Source organism: Sebastes umbrosus, chromosome 7, assembly GCF_015220745.1.
Source record: "Sebastes umbrosus isolate fSebUmb1 chromosome 7, fSebUmb1.pri, whole genome shotgun sequence".
In the NCBI taxonomy this organism is placed as follows: Eukaryota; Metazoa; Chordata; class Actinopteri; order Perciformes; family Sebastidae; genus Sebastes; species Sebastes umbrosus.
Genome location: NC_051275.1, coordinates 32,379,062 through 32,398,132, shown reverse-complemented (window position 1 = coordinate 32,398,132; position 19,071 = coordinate 32,379,062). Strand labels below are relative to the sequence as shown.

The 19,071-nt window shown below is 41.3% G+C and overlaps 1 protein-coding gene across 2 annotated transcripts in view; it reads right to left on the bottom strand.

Annotated features, from left to right (window-relative positions):
• The window catches only part of slc8a2b (solute carrier family 8 member 2b), a 162,611-nt gene that overhangs the window by 64,202 nt on the left and 79,338 nt on the right, over positions 1-19,071 (bottom strand). The gene's annotated exons all lie outside the window — the stretch shown is intronic.

Genomic DNA, 19,071 nt, shown 5'->3' with positions numbered 1-19,071 from the left:
GACTCATCTAGGGAAATTGACAGAATTTCCATTACAACCCTCACATGTTAAATCCAGCGTGGTAAACACTACACATCCAGTAAAGGATGGAAACACTTTGGGTTTCACACATTGACAGGAAAAGCAGAGCTAGACATCACGGCTAAAGCTGCATGCTAACTCTGTCACGGACAGGAAACATCATCGTATTGCGGTAACGTGCGGTCGAGCCGGCCGTCACTCTCATCTCCGTGGTCAAATGGACCGACGCTACGACTGTAGAGCACCCATATACTGACATTTATGTTAAATGCATTCAAACGGCCCGATGGAGCTGACCATGGATGTATAAAGAGAACGGAGCTGACGGGAGAGCTAGAGACCACCTTGGAGAAGTTAGAGGAAGTAGACACGTGTGACTACGTCTGATTTTCAAAATAAGGTTTTAACAAAGGGAACTGTATACACAAAATACATATAAAGAAATAATATTGATTGGATTATATTCACCAGAAGTATAAAACATTACATGTCCCTTATAAATTAAAAAGAAAATACCATAAATTTGTGACAAAAATGTCTTTATTCTTTGATTTTTAGGTTGTTGGAATAAAATGTAATAAATAATGCCTGACAGTGATCGTGATATATTTGACTTCAGGACATCTCTGACTACATAGATGCTGAAAATCAAACATTCTTACTGTATTAATTTAGATATTTTCCGAAGTAAAAGTCCCTAGAAGTGTATGATTACACTCGTTCCGATGGTCTAGTATTAAAAAAGTTAACAAAAATCTGCATTAAATCATGATATCTAATCGCAATACTTGTAGAATGGAATGGGGAGATAGGTGTATGGTCCCAGCACTGATGAGAGTAGAGGGAGACATAAACTGATGAAGAGGACAGTCTGAGTCTGAGATTACTCTTCGACCACAGACACATAAAAACGGTTCACAGCTTGTGATGAAATTCTGCTTTTAAGAGCCGGTAAACCTGAAGGAGTTTCATTTGAGTTTTAGTGTCCCGCAATGATCCATAAACACTTTCAACAGCTTTTCCAACCAGTCTGCAATAAAGTGTTTGGGGGGGGGGTTACAGAATAAAAATAATCCAATCTCATCATATGGAATCATGCATATTCTAGTATTTGATGTAAAATAAAAAGTGAATTCATTAATATTGACTTATGATATGGCTAAAACTCCTCCTCAATACATCTTTCTTTTTGTGCAGCTCACTCCTCTTCTATCTTTTTAATATCTGTGGTCAGAAACTCATTAGTTTTTATGTGTAATTCAAAAGTTTTTAGTTCGTCTTTTACGAGTTATTCAATATCATGGAAAAATATTGTAATTTAGTGTTCGCTGAGCTCCAGAGAATGACTGAACTGTTCAAGATCTCATACTTCTCCTTTATACTTTTAGTACAAACTGTACTGCAGCTGTCCATACAAAGTCATACCGTTTCATGCAGTCTGTATACAGTTGGGACATACTACTTCATCATAACCATAGACTGTATGTAAGAAGTGGACGTAGTCACCGTGACGTCACCCACTGGTTAGTGGACTGCCCTTTTGAAGCCTCGAGTTTGGCATTAAGGCCGTCGTCATCTTGTTTTGTTGCAACCAGAAGTGACATGAGAGTGTGGAGTTAAGTACAACCGAACGCTGAGTAAGACATCTTTAGTAGTTCAAATTAATCACACCATTAAGGGAGATTTGTCAAGTATTTAACACTCTTATCAACATGGGAGTGGGCAAATATGCTGCTTTTTTGAATTTTGTATGTATATATTTATTATTGGAAATCAATTAACAACACAAAACAATGACAAATATTGTCCAGAAACCCTCACAGGTACTGCATTTAACATAAACAAATATGCTCAAATCTTAACATGGCATGCATGTGATTATTATAAAGTGGTCATGTCTGTAAAGGGGAGACTCGTGGGTACCCAAAGAACTCATTTTCATTCACGTCTGGAGGTCAGAGGTCAAGGGACCCCTTTGAAAATGACCATGCCAGTTTTTCCTCGCCAAAATGTAGAGTAATTTTGCGTCCTTCACGATAAGCTAGTATGACATGGTTGGTACCGATGGATTCATTAAGTTTTCTAGTTTCATATGATACCAGTATCTTCACTCTAGCTTTAAAACTGAGCCCGCTACAACCTAAAAATCACAAGTTGCGTTAAAGAAATTAGTGGCGTTAAAACAAATCTGCATTAACTTTTACAGCCCTATATTTAATTTGTTTGATTTGTTTTTTTGTCTTTCCTGTAGCAGCCTGTGATTCACAGCATTTCTAGGCTGCTAACAAGAAATAAATATTCATATGATATTTCTCAACTTGACACTTCATTACACAACTGATCAGGGGAGAATAAATAATGAATAATGAGACACAGAAGGCTGCACCGAAAACAACAGCTGAGTCCAATAAAACACTTTCTGAGCTGCGTTTCCAGAGTTCTGTCTAGAAGTCAGAGGATCCATCATCCTCTGATCTGGGACACTAGAGGAGAGTTAAAGTCCTCCATGCTGCTTCACAAGGTCTTGACCTCCATTAACAGGTTGATGGATTCCCTTCTTCACTCTGTCAAAAGCTCTTTATCTGCTGAGGGACGATGACAGAGTGATGACGACGAGTGGAGGGGACAGAACCACGCACATGACAGGGCATACTGAAACAAACAACACTAAGACACAAACAACACTAAGACAAGTTTGGAGCGTTATTTAGTTTCATATGATGTCAGTATCTTCACTCTAGCTTTAAAACTGAGCCGGCTACAACCTAAAAAACGCAAGTTGCGTTAATGCGTTAAAGACATTAGTGCCGTTAAAACAAATTTGCGTTAACATTTTATTATCGCATTAACTTTGACAGTCATAATATTACTTCTTTATATATATTATATTCCTGTTTACACCTCTGTGTATATATATATACCCCGATCAGCCATAATATCATGACCACCTGTCTAATATCGAGCAGGTCCCCCTTTTGCCGCCAAAACAGCCCTGACCCGTCGAGGCATGGACTCCACTAGACCTCTGAAGGTCTGCTGTGGTATCCGGCACCAAGCCGTCAGTAGCAGATCCTTTAAGTCCTGTAAGTTGTGAGGTGGGGCCTCCGTGGTTAGGACTTGTTTGTAGAGATCTGGAGAATTTAGAGGCCAAGCCAACACCTCAAACTCGTTGTCATCCACATGATGTAAAAGAAAACTCGATTCATCAGACCGGGCCACCTTCTACCATTGCTCCGGGGTCCAGTTCTGATGCTCACTTGCCCTTTTGGTTGGTGGACACGGGTCAGCACGGGGCACCCTGACCGGACTGCGGCTACGCAGCCCTGTACGCAACAAACTGCGATGCATTGTGTGTTCTGACACCTTTCTATCAGAACCAGCATTAACTTTTTCAGCAGTTTGAGCTCCAGTAGCTCTTCTATTCGATCGGACAACACAGGCCAGCCTTCGCTCCCCACGTGCATCAATGAGCCTCGGGTCTGACCCTGTCGTCGGCTTTCCTTCCTTGGACCACTTTTAGTAGGTCCTGACCACTGCAGACCGGGAACATCCCACAAGAGCTGCAGTTCTGGAGATGCTCTGACCCAGTCGTCTAGCCAGCACTATCTGGCCCTCGTCAAAGTCTCTCACATCCTTACGCTGGCCCATTTTTTCTGCTTCCAACACAAAGTTCAAAGTTCAAAATGTTCACTTGCTTTCTAATATATCCACCCCACTGCCAGGTGCCATTGTAACGAGCTAATCCATGTTATTCACTTCACCTCTCAGTGGTTTTAATGTTATGGCTGATCGGTGTATATTACTTCTTATCATACCTATCCAGTACATACTACATCCTGTTTACATTCAGCTTATCCATTTGAAATACGGCCAACAAACGCAGGACCTTCAACCAGGAAACCGCTGTTTTGTAAGTTACGTTAATGACGTTAGTGACGTGTTTTCCGTACTTCTGTTACGTTGTTTCCGTACGTATTTGATTTAGTTTACTGACTTATTTTCAGGCCAACCATGACGTTTTTTTTCGTAAACCTAACTAAGTGGTTTTGTTGTACCTCTGCTGGAACTGCATCTTCATAGATGCGTGTAATATTCACGCCTCGACGAGGCAAAAGGTCCTCTGGTGGACAGGCGGGTCTATTACACCTTGGCGTGATATCGTAAAGACTCAAAGCTACAAACATTCTTTGGTTATTGTTTTTTAATAATTAGCTGTAAAAAGTTGTGTGTGTGTGTGTGTGTGTGTGTGTAGTGCTATTGAAATGAAGATATAATAAACTACATAAAGAGCTGTGACCTCGTCTGCGACACTCAATAAACATCAGGATCTTTCTTCCTCTCCTCGTCCTTTGCTGACGTAAAGGTCCGGGCTAAAGGTCGACGCCAACACTCATTCATCAGGAGCGGAGACGCTGAAGTTCACCACCATATAATCTCCTTCTCCGAGCTGTCTCTCTAATCGCTGTGCTCTTTTACTCTGCACAACACGTCGGCCCTCCGCCCCGTTATCTCTGCGTCCGTCCCTGACACATCTCAACGTATTTCTAAAGGTCGAGTCAAACTGAATACTCAGAATAACATAACAACACTACTTACACCTGAAAAGGCTCATTTACTCCATTCAGGTTTTCCACAAGACAGAGAATATGTTCTTCAAGGATAAATTTATCAAAAATTAGTTTCGAATTCGTCTGAATGTTGGTCGCCGTGGCAACAAGGCCCCATTGTCTCGACATGTCCCTGAAGAAAATGATATTATCTTTCAATAACTTTGGGTTGGGGATCCTGCTGTGAATAGATTCAGGTGGTTTTATTTGTGAGTGACTGTAGAGAGCATCATGACACGAAGGAGAAGGCACATCAGTCATTTTCTCCTGAAAATGACTTCTTCTGTCTCGACTCCTCACAGCTGATTGTTAAGGGATCAGCTCGGATGTTTTGAAGTGAGGTTGTATGATGTTCTGATCCATAGACAGTGTATTACCTACAGTAGATGGAGTTTAGAGAAACAGACAGGAGTACCAGCACCAGTACTGCTGTGGACGGGGCGGCAGAAAAACGCATTTTAGCCACCTAAAAAAGTCAATATCAGTTTAAGTGTACGCTATATTTAGAATATTTTCTATGCTTTACCTTGCTGTGAGACAGACGGGGAACTGAAGCTGTTGTATCCATCTATACTCTTTTCAAAGATGCCAGACTCCTTTGACAAAAACAGTAATTTTACTTCGCAGAACACGGGGTTGCTGGTCAAACTTGACAACCTTGAGACTTAAAAAATAAGGAGGATTTCAAAATGAAAGCAATCACTGAAGGTCCTTTCAGACACAACATATCAACGCCACCACTGCTCTCTGAAACCGGTTATTTCTAACAGCCTATGCCACGCCACAACGGCTTTTTGTGTGTTGTGATGTGCGGCGAGTGCAGCTCAAACCGTGACGTGTCGCGAGCAGCTCTTTTCTGCCGGGAAACAACATTAGGTGTAGCTGTATTGTCGTCTAGATGGAAACAGTAGGGCTTTAACACGCTGTAGAGCACCAGTAACAGGTTGAGATAACGAAAAGGAAAGAAAGGTGTGAAAAACTGACAGAAATGTATTTATATATTTATTAAAAAAAATTATATTTATATAATTTATTTGTGTGACTTTGGTGTTTTAAAGCATTAGTTTGGATTCACCAAAGTCACAAAATAACACAAACTAACGGATCGCGGCAGCGGTAGACCAGCAACGCCTGTGTTCTGCGAGGTAAATTTACTGTTTTTGTGAATGGAGTCTGGTGGCTTTGAAGAGAGAATAGATAACGGCTTCAGTTCCCCGTCAGAAACGGTTGTAGCATTATAAGCAAATCAGTCCGTAAATAAATCATGGCGCATTATAAAAACATATAAACAATGTAAACTGGCCCGGGACATCGAAGAGGTTGCTGATTCTGCTCTATGATCTGTGATATTTTGTTTATTTCTCATCATTTCATATCAAACAAATGCATTATTGTTGTGCTTGTGAAGTGCTCATAGAAATAGAATACATCCACACACGAACACAAACTATCGGTCACCACAATTTACATTTGTAAGCAAGAAAGCTCTGATAAGCTCGACAATAAGCAACTTTAAAATTGTTCACCATATTGATTCTTATTTAATCTTCCATTTAAATTCCTGCTTCATCCACGTTTTTACTGCCAAAGTCTAAGTAGCTTAAAGCAATAAGTTAAATGAGAAAATCAATTGAATGAAAATCTGCTGGGTGAGAAAGTAATACTCTCCGGTTGATGCTATCAGCTGCTCCTCTTGAGCACACTACATAAAAAAGGTCACTCATTTACTAATTAGAAATAGCTGCAGTCTCTGCAGTTTGCTGTTGAAGCGCAGCCTCGGGTCACTTTTCATCACCACTTTGGTGTTCATGCAGCAGGTGAATGAGTAAGGGATAATGCACAGAGAGCGAGTCATTGTTGTGAAAGAATCCCCGGCAGGGCGATGCTGCATCCCAACGCACCCCTGTCACTCAGAAATTCCCCCTTGGGGATTAATAAAGTACCTCCCTACCTACCTACATACTAAAACAATGACAGATATTGTCCAGAAACCCTCACAGGTACTACATTTAGCATAAAAAATATGCTCAAATCATAACATGGCAAACTGCAGCCCAACAGGCAACAACAGCTGTCAGTGTGTCAGTGTGCTGACTTGACTATGACTTGCCCCAAACTGCATGTGATTATCATAAAGTGGGCATGTCTGTAAAGGGGAGACTCGTGGGTACCCATAGAACCCATTTACATTCACATATCTAGAGGTCAGAGGTCAAGGGACCCCCCTTTAAAATGGCCATGCCAGTTTTTCCTCACTTTTTTGAGTGTTAGTTAGTCTCCTTCTCGACAAGCTAGTATGACATGGTTGGTACCACTGGATTCATTAGGTTTTCTAGTTTCATCAGAGGTCAGAGGTCAAGGGAACCATTGAACCCTTTTGCCAAAATGTACTGTACGTTTGGAGTGCTACTTAGACTCCTTCGTTAGCGTGAAAACAGCCGATTTTGAGCTGCTTAGAGCTAACATTAATATTAGGAAGTTAAACAGGTCATAATTCCCTCTCTATTATCTATTTTATGTTGCTGTGAAAACATCTCCTTCAAACAATTGGATTTATTCATGTTTCTCGCCAAAAACATTTGAACACATCATGGTTTACCTTCACCCAATAGTCATTATTCCTGAGCCGACTTTGAACGTCTCATAATAATAACTCAATGGAACCTCCATTAATGTTAGTAGCTCCGTTATTTAACCAAGCAGGACTGTGCTGCCACCGGCTGCTACCAGGTAACGTTACTAAGTCTCCTCCTGCTGATTTCAACAGTTTTGTTTTTTCACCGTGTCGCATTATCAGGGAAACTAATAGGGTGCGTCCTTCAGGTTTAGTAGCGTCACGCTTTTGAGCGTTTTTTTTTCTCTCCGCTGTGGCTCCAGTTCCAAACAAACTGAAACATGATACAGCGTGCGTATGCGTCATTGTGCATGCGTAACTGTGGGAAAGCATCAATAAGAGGAATCAATAGACATGGAGGAATGAGATGCCAAGAAATCGGACAACTAGGAACCGGTTCTCCACAGGATCCGATTCACCAGTCCCATCACTGGCGTTTTCCCTGCCTGCCAAAGTGGCGGATGGCCACTGCCAACAATTTACCCCCATTTGGCGGATGCTAATTTCCGACCCTGAGTAGCAGCCTTTCTGAAGCATTTTTCAAAAAAGCATTTCTGGCTATTTAAACATATTTGACAATAACTTGCACTTCCCATGGCAAAAATCTAAAACAACAAATAATAGCAATCTGTCACTTCAATGTTTTTCAAACAACAGAGCCGTTCTCTAGCTGGAAACTGAGTGGAAATGTTATTGAGAACGTTTCCTGCATCCTCATATATCTGCAGCAAAGATGCACATGGATGAATTATTGCATCATTTAAACGAGACGAAGGAGCAACGTGATTAGACGGACAGGCAGGGATAGATGGTCGTATACATGCATATAGATATTCTCATAGTGCAACCGCAAAGACCGCAAAGTGGCACTTTGAAAACACCGAAAAGCTCTCCATTCAATTTATGTGAAGAACCCCGGGGGACGGAGCGGTGCAGAGAAATGAAGGCTGCTCTCACAGTTATGGTATCAAACGCACAGAGGAGGCAACCGGGATGCTCCTCATTTATTTTGTTCCTGACAAGTCCATCGGCTGGAATCTCTTTATGAATTTTGTTCACGCTGCATCAATCGCTGTGACCCTGCACTGACCCAGAGGTGGTAAATGTCAACAGCACCGACTTTGGTTGGCTTCAAGTGATGAGAGCGAGTTCAGAGAGAGTGGAGTGCCGTGACTAAGGCCGCTGGAGATAACTTTAAATGAGACCAAGACCTTCACTCACCAGTGAAGTGAAACACTAATGAGGAACACTAAAAGAAAACTACACTGATTTGCAAGCAGTTGTGAGGAAACGGAGGTCGCCACCAACGTTCAAAAGTCAAACCTACAGCGAGACGAACGCAGCAGCTGAGTGAGTGTTACTCATTCACAGTGCAGACTCTCTCTAGCTGGCTGCTCACTTCTTCAACAGTTACCATGTTAAGGAGCCCAGATGGACATGCATTAAACAACAGAGCCCGATTTTAACTAATTCAGTTGTGACTGTGGACAGAATTAACCAGCTTGACAACAGCAGGGACAGAGATGTTCATCAATGAAATATACTTTATCTCCTTGTGGTGCTGGAATCACAGCAAACAAGACTTAAGTCTCTTTCACACTCGCAATGCAACCCTGAAATTATCTAGACATTAGCCGGAGGAGCTGAACGCCAATGTACAAATCATTCAGACTTTAATCTGACAGCTCCCTTGTACATAGGGGTGGTGGAAAAAATCGGTACAGCATGGTATCGCAATATTTAGTGTGGCAAAATTGTATCGGAACACGGACGTAAAGCATCAATCTTTTATTATATAAACTAATGTTTTAACAATCCGGCGGCCGCTATTCTGTTTTTCAGAGGTTGTACAGCTAGAGTGAAGATACTGGGATCATAAAAAACTAAAAAACCTAAGGAATCCGTTGGTACCAACCATGTCATGTTAGCTTGTCGGGAAGAACGCTAAAAAACACTCCAAAGTTATGCTACATTTTGGCGAGGAAAAACTAGCAATGGCGATTTTCAGGCGTCCCTTGACCTCTGACCTCAAGATATGTGAATGAAAACTGTATTTTATTAGATAAATCAGATGTTGACAAACTGCATAATTTTGCAAAAAGGTAGGGATTTTAATAATTAACCGTTAACTGGCGTTTAGAACCTTAACCGATTAACCGATTGTGGGTTAAACGATAGGTGGTGGCTGACGATCGGACCGTACAGTGTGAGCTCATAAATCGTGAGCGTTGGCTTTAAATCGCGAACGATCAACTCGTACAGGAGGAGTAGGAAGAACACAACAACATTTCTAAAATCGTCAGCGTATGCCCAGCTTTAGAGCACTCTACATATTGACCGTCATCTTTTCTGGTAAATGTCCGGTGTAATCGGTAACACCGGTGTTGTCACAAGTTTATTAACCGGTGGGAAAATGTCCTCACCGTGACATCCCTACCATGTGTTCGACCAATCAGCAACGGTCATCCCTGCAAACCCCACCCTGAAAGTTCCTGTACTTTCAGAAAGTACTACCCTCCGACCAGGGCCTATTGGGGGGTTAAATGTCCCCAGAACTTAATTTAGTTCCTCAAAACGTTCCTTGTCCCTGGGAAAAGATCCTGCGTCTCATTCGGTGGAGGGCTACAATATAAAAAGTATTTCCAAAACCGCATTATGCCTTCAACCACATGGTGTATTTCAAGTTACCCTAATGTATCCCATAATGTTAACTTTAACCAACGTTTTTCTCTTCTGTGGTGTTTTAAAGTAGTGGAACATTGTTGACATCATGTCGACTTTTAGAAACCGTCTCTGCTGCTGTCCAGTGAACAGCAGATGGTTAAGTGCTTCTGTCAGAGCCAGCTTGACATTGAAGTCATTCAGTGTCCCTCCTGTCACAAGCTCACCTCTGTAACCTCTGCTGCTGCCTCGGGGAAGCTGTGCTGCATCACAGTGTGGGACGGCTGATACCATGAGACATAAACTTCACCTCCCATTAGTCTTGTCTGTGCTTCATAAACACCGAGTGGTTCGGCTCAACCCGTCTTACTTTTGGTACCAGGTCCATCCTTTTCCCCTTTTTCGTTTTCTACTGTGGATATTACTCAGTTCTCAGGTGATCGCCAAAGAGACGCCGCGTGAAACTGCCGTCACATCATATTCAACACGACACGCACTGAATCCTTAAAGCTGTCAGGTAAATGTAGTGGAGCAAAGCGTACAATATTTGCCTTCAAAATGTGGTGGAGTAGAAGTATATAGTAGCTTAAAATGGAAATACTCAAGTACAAGTACCTCAAAGTTGTACTTATATACAATACTTGAGTATGTATATAGTTATTATTATTTAACAGCTGTGACATATTGCCAAATGGCTGACATTTACCTCGCTCTGACTACCGTCAAAGAGTATAGACGCAAAAAGACGAAACTCTGGATTTTTGACAACAACCACTGCCGCCATTTTGGACTGAAAACGCCGATTATATCTAGAATATTTTATTGTTTAACACAGGCCATTTCTGTAAAGACATTCAAATTATGACAATAGAATAGAAATGATTTTGTTTTACTTTTGTATGGCACTTTTTAGGCGCCCGTTTTACATCTTCTGGTAGTCGCTTTTAGTTAAAAACGGCGAAGGCCTAGCTCTGCAGCTGGGGCGCTGATGTCGCTGGGCGCTGATGTCGCTAATGGAACAAACAATTGACTTTCACTTCTAATCAATATACGTTCTTTGCTACCATTACCGTTACACTCTCCACTAGCACCGCACTGTTGTTGTTTGCTATTGTCACCTGCGATCAGTTCTGAACAGCACAGTGAAGGCTCCTGGTTTGGAGCGGCGAAGAAGAATTGATTTCCGGTGAAAGTGGTAACATTTTTTCTGGGTGAATAAATGATGGTATTGGATCGGTGCATAGACTGACGTACTCACGATATCCAATCCCAAATTTTGGGCTGTATCGGACACATTTCCGATACTAGTATCGGTATCGGAACAACTCTAATAGCAGATCATGTACTGAGCTGAGTTATGAGAATCAGTGATGGGAGAGAAAAGGTTGGATTGGTGTGTCCCTGTAGACGGGGAAAAATACATAATTAATAGACCTTTGAAGAGGAAATTAAAAAACAATTCAGGGTTTAATTCAGTTTGGGTTCCAGAGATAAGAGCTGGAACCACCACAAACGCTTTTCTACTACTCACAACTCTACTGTAACTGTCTTCCACCGTTGGATCTCGTGAGTCCCGTCACGTCTTTCTTTCTCTTCCTCATCCAAGAAACACAATAAATCACCAGAGGAAAACGACACGCTACGATGGCGGCACTCTGTGTAAACCACATTTCCTTTTCTATCTACACAATAAATAAAGAGGGAACTTCTTCCTTTTCACATTACGGCGTCCAAACACTCCCAACCTCTCTCTCGCTCTCTCATTTCCTCCTAATTGTGTTCAACTTCAATCAGCCTCTTTCAGTTTCTTTCCCTCCTAATTGTGTGCTGTTTATGTATTCATGGGACATTTCTCTCTCTGTTTTCACTCCTTATTCTCATTTCAGCTGTTCAATCACCCCTCTATCTCTCTCTCTCCTAATCATGCTCTAGTTGTGTACTTTTTGCTCTCTCTCTCTCCTCCCTCATTAAACTCTATCGGTCCGTTGTTGTGCTGACCTCTTTCTTCTTCTTCTTCGGCCTCTTGTCCTCTCCCATCTATTTCCCTGTCAATCTATTCACAACGCTTCCAACCTCCTCATTTTCTCATCTCTCTCTCCTCTCCCTGCTCTCGACTCTGATGTAATTTCATCATGTCCACGTATAAATGTGTGCATACGTGACGATTGTGGAGCTTTTCAACTCCAAAAAGACAAATAAACACAGGTTCCTGTTCATTTATAACGGACATTTGTGTTGTGATATTTAAACAAACTATCCGTCAACAAGGAAATAAAAGCCCCTCATCTACAGACCGGTCTAATGAGAGCTCCAGCCAGCTCAGAGCGATCTGTGAGCGAGACGGCCCGGCTAGCGAGGTAGCGACCCCGGCAGGTGCTAGTTAGCTGTCACAGCAGTTTGTGGAGCTTCTAAACTCTGAAAACGTTGGAGCAAATGTTCGATTCGCCATCTAATATCGTAAAACTGTAAACATTCAAAATCTACACGGTTGATTTCTCGCCTCAAACATTTTCAGAAGTGAATTTAGTGATGAAATAGCTACGAAAAATAAAAAAAATGAGCCGTTTATGGCTGCTGTTGTTGTAACCATAGCCTGTATCGTTCCAGCGCTATGGATTGTGGGATACAGTAGGCGAGGTAGACTGGTCCGATGCATACTGGAGATTTGTTCAAATGGGACACGGACAGCGGACTCCTGGTTGAAAGTCTTGTGATTGTTTGACCCATCCACCATCCCTCTCGCCCGCTCTGGACGGACTCTCACGCTATTAATACTACGTCACTTGCTCCAACCGTCGAATAATGCCGTGGGTGGGTTTAGCTGAAAGCCCGGTTCGTCACATTCTGTCACTAAAGGGGTGCCTCCGTACGTCGGTTTCCGATTCTGAGGGGCGCTGACCAAATGGCGGTATTTGACGAGTTGGGAGTGAGAACGGGTTGATTTTGGTGAATACAAACTAACCAAAGTCACACAATAACACAAACAAACTAACCAATGGAGGCAGCGGTAGACCAGCCACTCTTGTGTTCTGCGAGGTCAAATTGCAGGTCTGGTTGCTTTGACGAGAGCATAGTTAACGTCTTCAGTTCCCCGTTGGACAGGACTGTCTGACAGTGAGGTAAAGTGGTGAAAATATTCTAAATATAGCGTACACTTAATTGATCGTTTTAGGTGTCTGCCCCCGTCCACAGCAGTACATTGTTTTGCTCCTGTGCTGGTACTCCTGTCTGTTTCTCCAAACTGGAGACGAGCCGACCGTCATCTACTGTAGGTAATACACTGACTATGGATCGGTACCTCATACAACCCCACTTCAAAACATCTGAACTATCCCTTTAATTTAAACTGACAGTCATGCCCGATGAGAGGTTTATCGACCTCCCTCCTAACCATCTTATTTCACTTCAGATGTAAAAATTAAGGTTTTGGGAAACGGCCTCAATTCATGCATTTGTTCATCTGTGAGTTTACATTCATCTTTTTATTAAACTGACAGTTGTTTTTTTTACAGTATGTGATGAAAGAGAATGACAGCCATCCGCTATTATATCTTTTCTTTTGCATTTGTTTCTGTACATTGAATAATTTAACAGGTGAGATGGGGCACTGAAGCAGCAGGCAGAGACGGGAGGAGGAGGAGGAAGAAGAGGAGGAGGTGAAGGAGGAGGAGGAGGAGGAGGAGGAGGAGGAAGAGGAAGCCAGGGGAGCTGAGCTAGAAGGGCGGGTACCTCTGCATCTGCTCTGCTCCCCCACACCTCACATCTCCACTCTCTGTCAAAGAAACAAGGCGAATCATACTCCAGAGAGGGAAGGAGGGAGGAATGAGGGAGGAAAATAGATGAAGAGCGAGAGAATCAGAGAAAAACATGGACAGAGGATGTCCAGGTGGAAATCATGTTGCATCCGAACACATTCATGATGTTCAATCATGACGATTAGAGTCAGTGAGTGGAGAGAACTCTGATGAAATGCTGCTCTCATGACAGAGAAAGAAAGAAGAACGATCAATAGATAGACTGATGAATACTTGTTGGATGAACATTGATAGGCCTATCACGATAAATACTTATGATAAATTATATTATTGTCATTATAAGACATACCACTGATATAATAATAATATAATAGCATAATTATTAGGGCTGTCAAGCGATTAAAATATTTAATCGCACATTTTTTATCTGATCAAAATGTCCCTTAAAGGGAGATTTGTCAAGTATTTAATACGTTTATCAACATGGGAGTGGGCAAATATGCTGCTTTATGCAAATGTATGTAAATATTTATTATTGGAAATCAATTAACAACACAGAACAATGACAGATATTGTCCAGAAACCCTCACAGGTACTGCATTTAGCATAAACAATATACTCAAATCATAACATGGCAAACTGCAGCCCAACAGGCAACAACAGCTGTCAGTGTGTCAGTTTGCTGTTGGACCAGAAACCAATGTGTGCTGTCAGTGACTTTTGGTTGAAGGATAATAAACAGATTTGACGTCGCGTTACACTGACTACAACAATAAAAGTGGTAACAACCTTCTACCGCCGCATCGACTCAAATGAAGAGAATATATAGATTCTGGCATTAAAAATAATTAAAAAAAATATTTCAAAATCATAAAAAAATCGTGATACATAGGTGAATAAATTGTTTTTTCCAAACCCCTCATATTCACATGTGCATACAAAGACATATACACATCCACATGTCTCAATACATATGTTTGAATATAGACCGATCACAGCTATGATGTATACATTGTACTAGTTAACGAAAAGACTCGTGGACAATGTCACATGAATAAGGCGCTTATTCCAGCTCAATTATCCGGCATTTTAAGCATCAGCTATTATTAGGAATGCACCGATACCGATACCGATACTGCGCTCATGTACTCGTACTCGTACTTGCAAAACGGCTACGATACAATGGCACCGATACAACTTTTCAGCCGACGCGTGCCGGCCCTCACTTTCATTGCGCCACGGGGTTTTGCTTGCACCCTCTGATTCGCCTCTGCGGTAGACTCCTTGGTCCGTGGTTCAAGACATGTCGTTTGGGTTGCCAACATCGCCGCAGACCCCTGGCGCCTTTTACGTGGGCCGAGCCCCGCTCCGCCTGATTGGGGCGCACTGAGGACAGTCCGCCCCGGTCGACAGTCGCACCGGGAGCAGGGGGCCCCGTCCCTCCCCAGCGGGGAGAGAGGGCGCAGTGATCCCTTTGTCCATGGTGCGGCCAGATCAGGGCGGGAAGCGCTGTAAAGCTGCGGCCGCGAGCCCCCTTCGCCCCGAGCCTTTCCAAGCCGACCTAGAGCCGGTCGCGGCGCACCGCCTCGTATGCGGGACTCCCCAGCCTGCCGTGTGTCGCTCTCACTCTCCAGCTGGCTGTTAACGAGGGTCTTTTGGAACAGAGAAGTACTCGTATCGGTACTCGTATCGGTACTCGTTATCGGCGATTACCCAAATGTAAGTACTTGTACTCGGTCTGAAAAAAAGTGGTATTGGTGCATCCCTAAATCAGCATCACAATTCCCCACCCAGATTCTGATCTGTACAGTCAAATATATCACATGGATATACAACTATTACCTTTAATCAATGACTGCAATTCAAACTAATTCTGATGACTCAAGCTACAGAGCAGAGCCTCAACAGTGACTCAGCACTGCAGTTTGTTTTAATGCGTCTTTTGATTGTGTCATTGTTTTCAGAATGCCTGAAAAGCCTCCTGCCCTACGTGAGGTACAGTGTGATCCTCCGAGGCTGCGTTTCTTCTTCTGTGAACTCAAAGCTAGTGCTGAATAATTTAGTGAGCGAGTTCAATATTCACAGCTGAGCGGCGTCTCAGACAGAACCGAGGAGGAGCTCTGTGAGGCGACCGTGTAGGCTTTACACTGCTGCCGCTTCATTTCATCTCGTCTTTTAATGCTTTATATGTTCACTTCTACAATCTGCTGAATATCTGTAGACTCATATGGACTCATTACAGCTTCTGTTTGCGTTCAAGCTGAATCAGCACCAGTTTAGTTCACAGGCAGACTTCTAGCTGCACATAAAAGACGCTGCATGAAGCGCTGTGATTGGTCAGTTTGGTGGGAACAATTTATAATAACCATCATGTATAAATGGTAAATTAATAGTTAATTAAACTTAGTTCATAGTTAGATAAATAGTTTTACTGTTAAACAACAAAATGATAATTAATGTTTACAGTTTATTGTTGCACATATTATATCATTCAAGTATTAGTTAATGATTAAGATATTGTTTGTAAAACATATATAAACATTATATTATACATATATTTGTAACACTTTGTTAAAGGTTAATAATTGGATTGTAAACCATCTATAAACATTATTTGGATTTATTTATTTATTTACAATTATAAAGTTGCATCTGATTATTATAATACTTTGTTAAATGGTTAATAAATACTGTTTATAAACATTATTTAGATGAATAATTAATACTTTGCCAATGGTTAATAATTGTTTTTTGGTCCATTATCTATGTAATGTTTATAGATGTTTTACAAATGATTTCTTAAAAGTTTAAAAATCATTTGTAAATCACTAACAAATACTTAATATAGTGTATAAAATGTTATAATGTGTGCAACAATAAACTGATAATAAATAGTTTACTAAAGTAATCAGAATGTAATTGTTGTTATCGGCTCTGATACAATATATAATTTATAAACTAATTATTTCAAATTACACAAACCAATGATATAATAACAGAAATTATAGCATTACTAATAATTAATAAACATTAATTATCATTTAATTGTTTGTTAACAGTAAAATAACTATTAACTAAGTTTAATTAACTTTCAATTTATCATTTATAAATGATGCTTATAATAAAGGGGTCACTGAGTTATCCTCTGCTTTTCAATACCAAGCAGCAACCTGCAGGTCTGAAAAGTGAAGCCAATGCTGAAGTACCTTAAACTTGCATTCTTTCTAACAGCCAGCAGGGGGCGACTCCTCTGGTTGCTAAAAGAAGTCTTATTGTATAGAAGTCTATGAGAAAATGAGTCTACTTCTCTCTTGATTTATTACCTCAGTCAACATTGTAAACATGAGTTTATGGTCTCAATCACTAGTTTCAAGTCTTCTTCAATACAGCATGATGTTCATTTAGTAAATTATGGTCCCATTTAGAGTCAGATAGACCATAAAGCAGGGGATGCTTTAGGGCGGGGCTACCTTGTGATTGGCGTTGTCCGGTCTGGGAGTTGTCCATGTTTTCGTCTTATAACTTTAACCCTTTCACAGTGTGTTTTCACTTCATGAAAGTTAATTGTAACGTTCGGTTGTACTTAGCTCCACCCTCTCGTGTCACCTCTGGTTCCAAAGATGGCGACGGCCAAAATGCCTAGGCTTTAAAAGTCCACAAACATGGGTGACGTCACAGCGACTATTTCTACTATTATATACAGTCTATATGCTCAATATACATATTAGTTGTATTGTGATTTAGGAAAGCTACTTGGGATGCAAACCTTCCCCTCACCATGATGGCTGCTCTCTATCAAATGAATAAGACAAGACTAACAGGATTACTTTGGGAGTATAACGTATCCGGTACTGTGGAGGTGCTGCAACCGTCAAGTGAAATCCAGCACTGCATTAAAAAGCCAAACCCCAGACGGAGGAGCACAAATCCCCCGTTAACAATTACACAAAGTCAATTCAACAGCTGAAGCATAGTTTTGACGTTGTGTTCCTTCAAACTGCTTCGGTCTCTGCCCGTGGTCATGACTGAGAGGCTGAGACGTCTCACAGAAACGATCTGACTGACACTTACAACACGGAGGCTGAAGGCTCAGCGTCTGCTCCTTTTTGTCTGACTGACTCGCCGACTGATGCAACGGTTTGACCAGCGGTGACACAGCTCAGAGGCCGCTGGCCGACATGACACATGATTAAGATAAATATCCTTTCAGGTGTAGCAGTGTGGTGTTCACACAACAATGGTTTAGGCAGGTGGATGGACGTGTAGTAGCACGTTGTCCTTTGTTATAATGAATTACGCTGCTTTATACTTCTACTCCACTACATCTCAGAGACAAATATTGTACTTTTTACCCCACTACATTTATTTGATAACTTTAGTTAGTTTGCAGATTGACAGTAATATAAAAATAATCAACAAATAAATCAGTATTTATTATTAAAGATTAAACTACCCATAGTAATTACAATTATCTGCACCTTTACTGTAACATTAAAGTGATAAGCACATTAATGCATGCATCATTTTAATACAAAAATATATCATTTTGAAATGGGCCATTCTGCATAAAGAGTACATTTGGTACTTATATTTTAATTAGGGTTGTCAATCGATACAAATATTTAATGGCGATCAATCGCATGATTATCCATAGTTAATCGTGATTAATCGCACATTTTTTATCTGTTCAAAATGTACCTTAAAGAGAGATTTGTCAAGTATTTAATACTCTTATCAACATGGGAGTGGGCAAATATGCTGCTTTATGCAATTGTATGTATATATTTATTATTGAAAATCAATTAGCAACACAAAACAATGACACATATTGTCCAGAAACCCTCACAGGTACTGCATTTAGCATAAAACAATATGCTCAAATCATAACATGGCAAACTGCAGCCCAACAGGCAACAATAGCTGTCAGTGTGTCAGTGTGCTGACTTGACTATGACTTGCCCCAAACTGCATGTGATTATCATAAAGTGGGCATGTCTGTAAAGGGGAGACTCGTGGGTACCCATAGAACCCATTTACATTCACATATCTGGAGGTCAGAGGTCAAGGGACCTCTTTGAAAATGGCCATGACAGTTTTTACTCGCCAAATGTACAGGACTTTTAAGGTATTTGCACACCGGGGTCATGACGAACAAACGACAAGGAAATGCGAAATACTCTCCTGCGAATATTGTATGTCTAGGGCTTTTATTGTGAAAGGTAAGAAAGGAAAGAGTGAATCTGGTCTGCGCTGCGTTTGTCAAGGTTGAATGGAGTAATAAAGTTTGATGTCCTGGTTCGGACGTTGTTTCTTAAATATAGACGTAACTCAACCTGTTCCACGCAACTTGGTTTGTTGATGAAAATCGACCTTGTTACGAAGAAAAAAAGTACAGCGCTTTTTCGCTGCATAA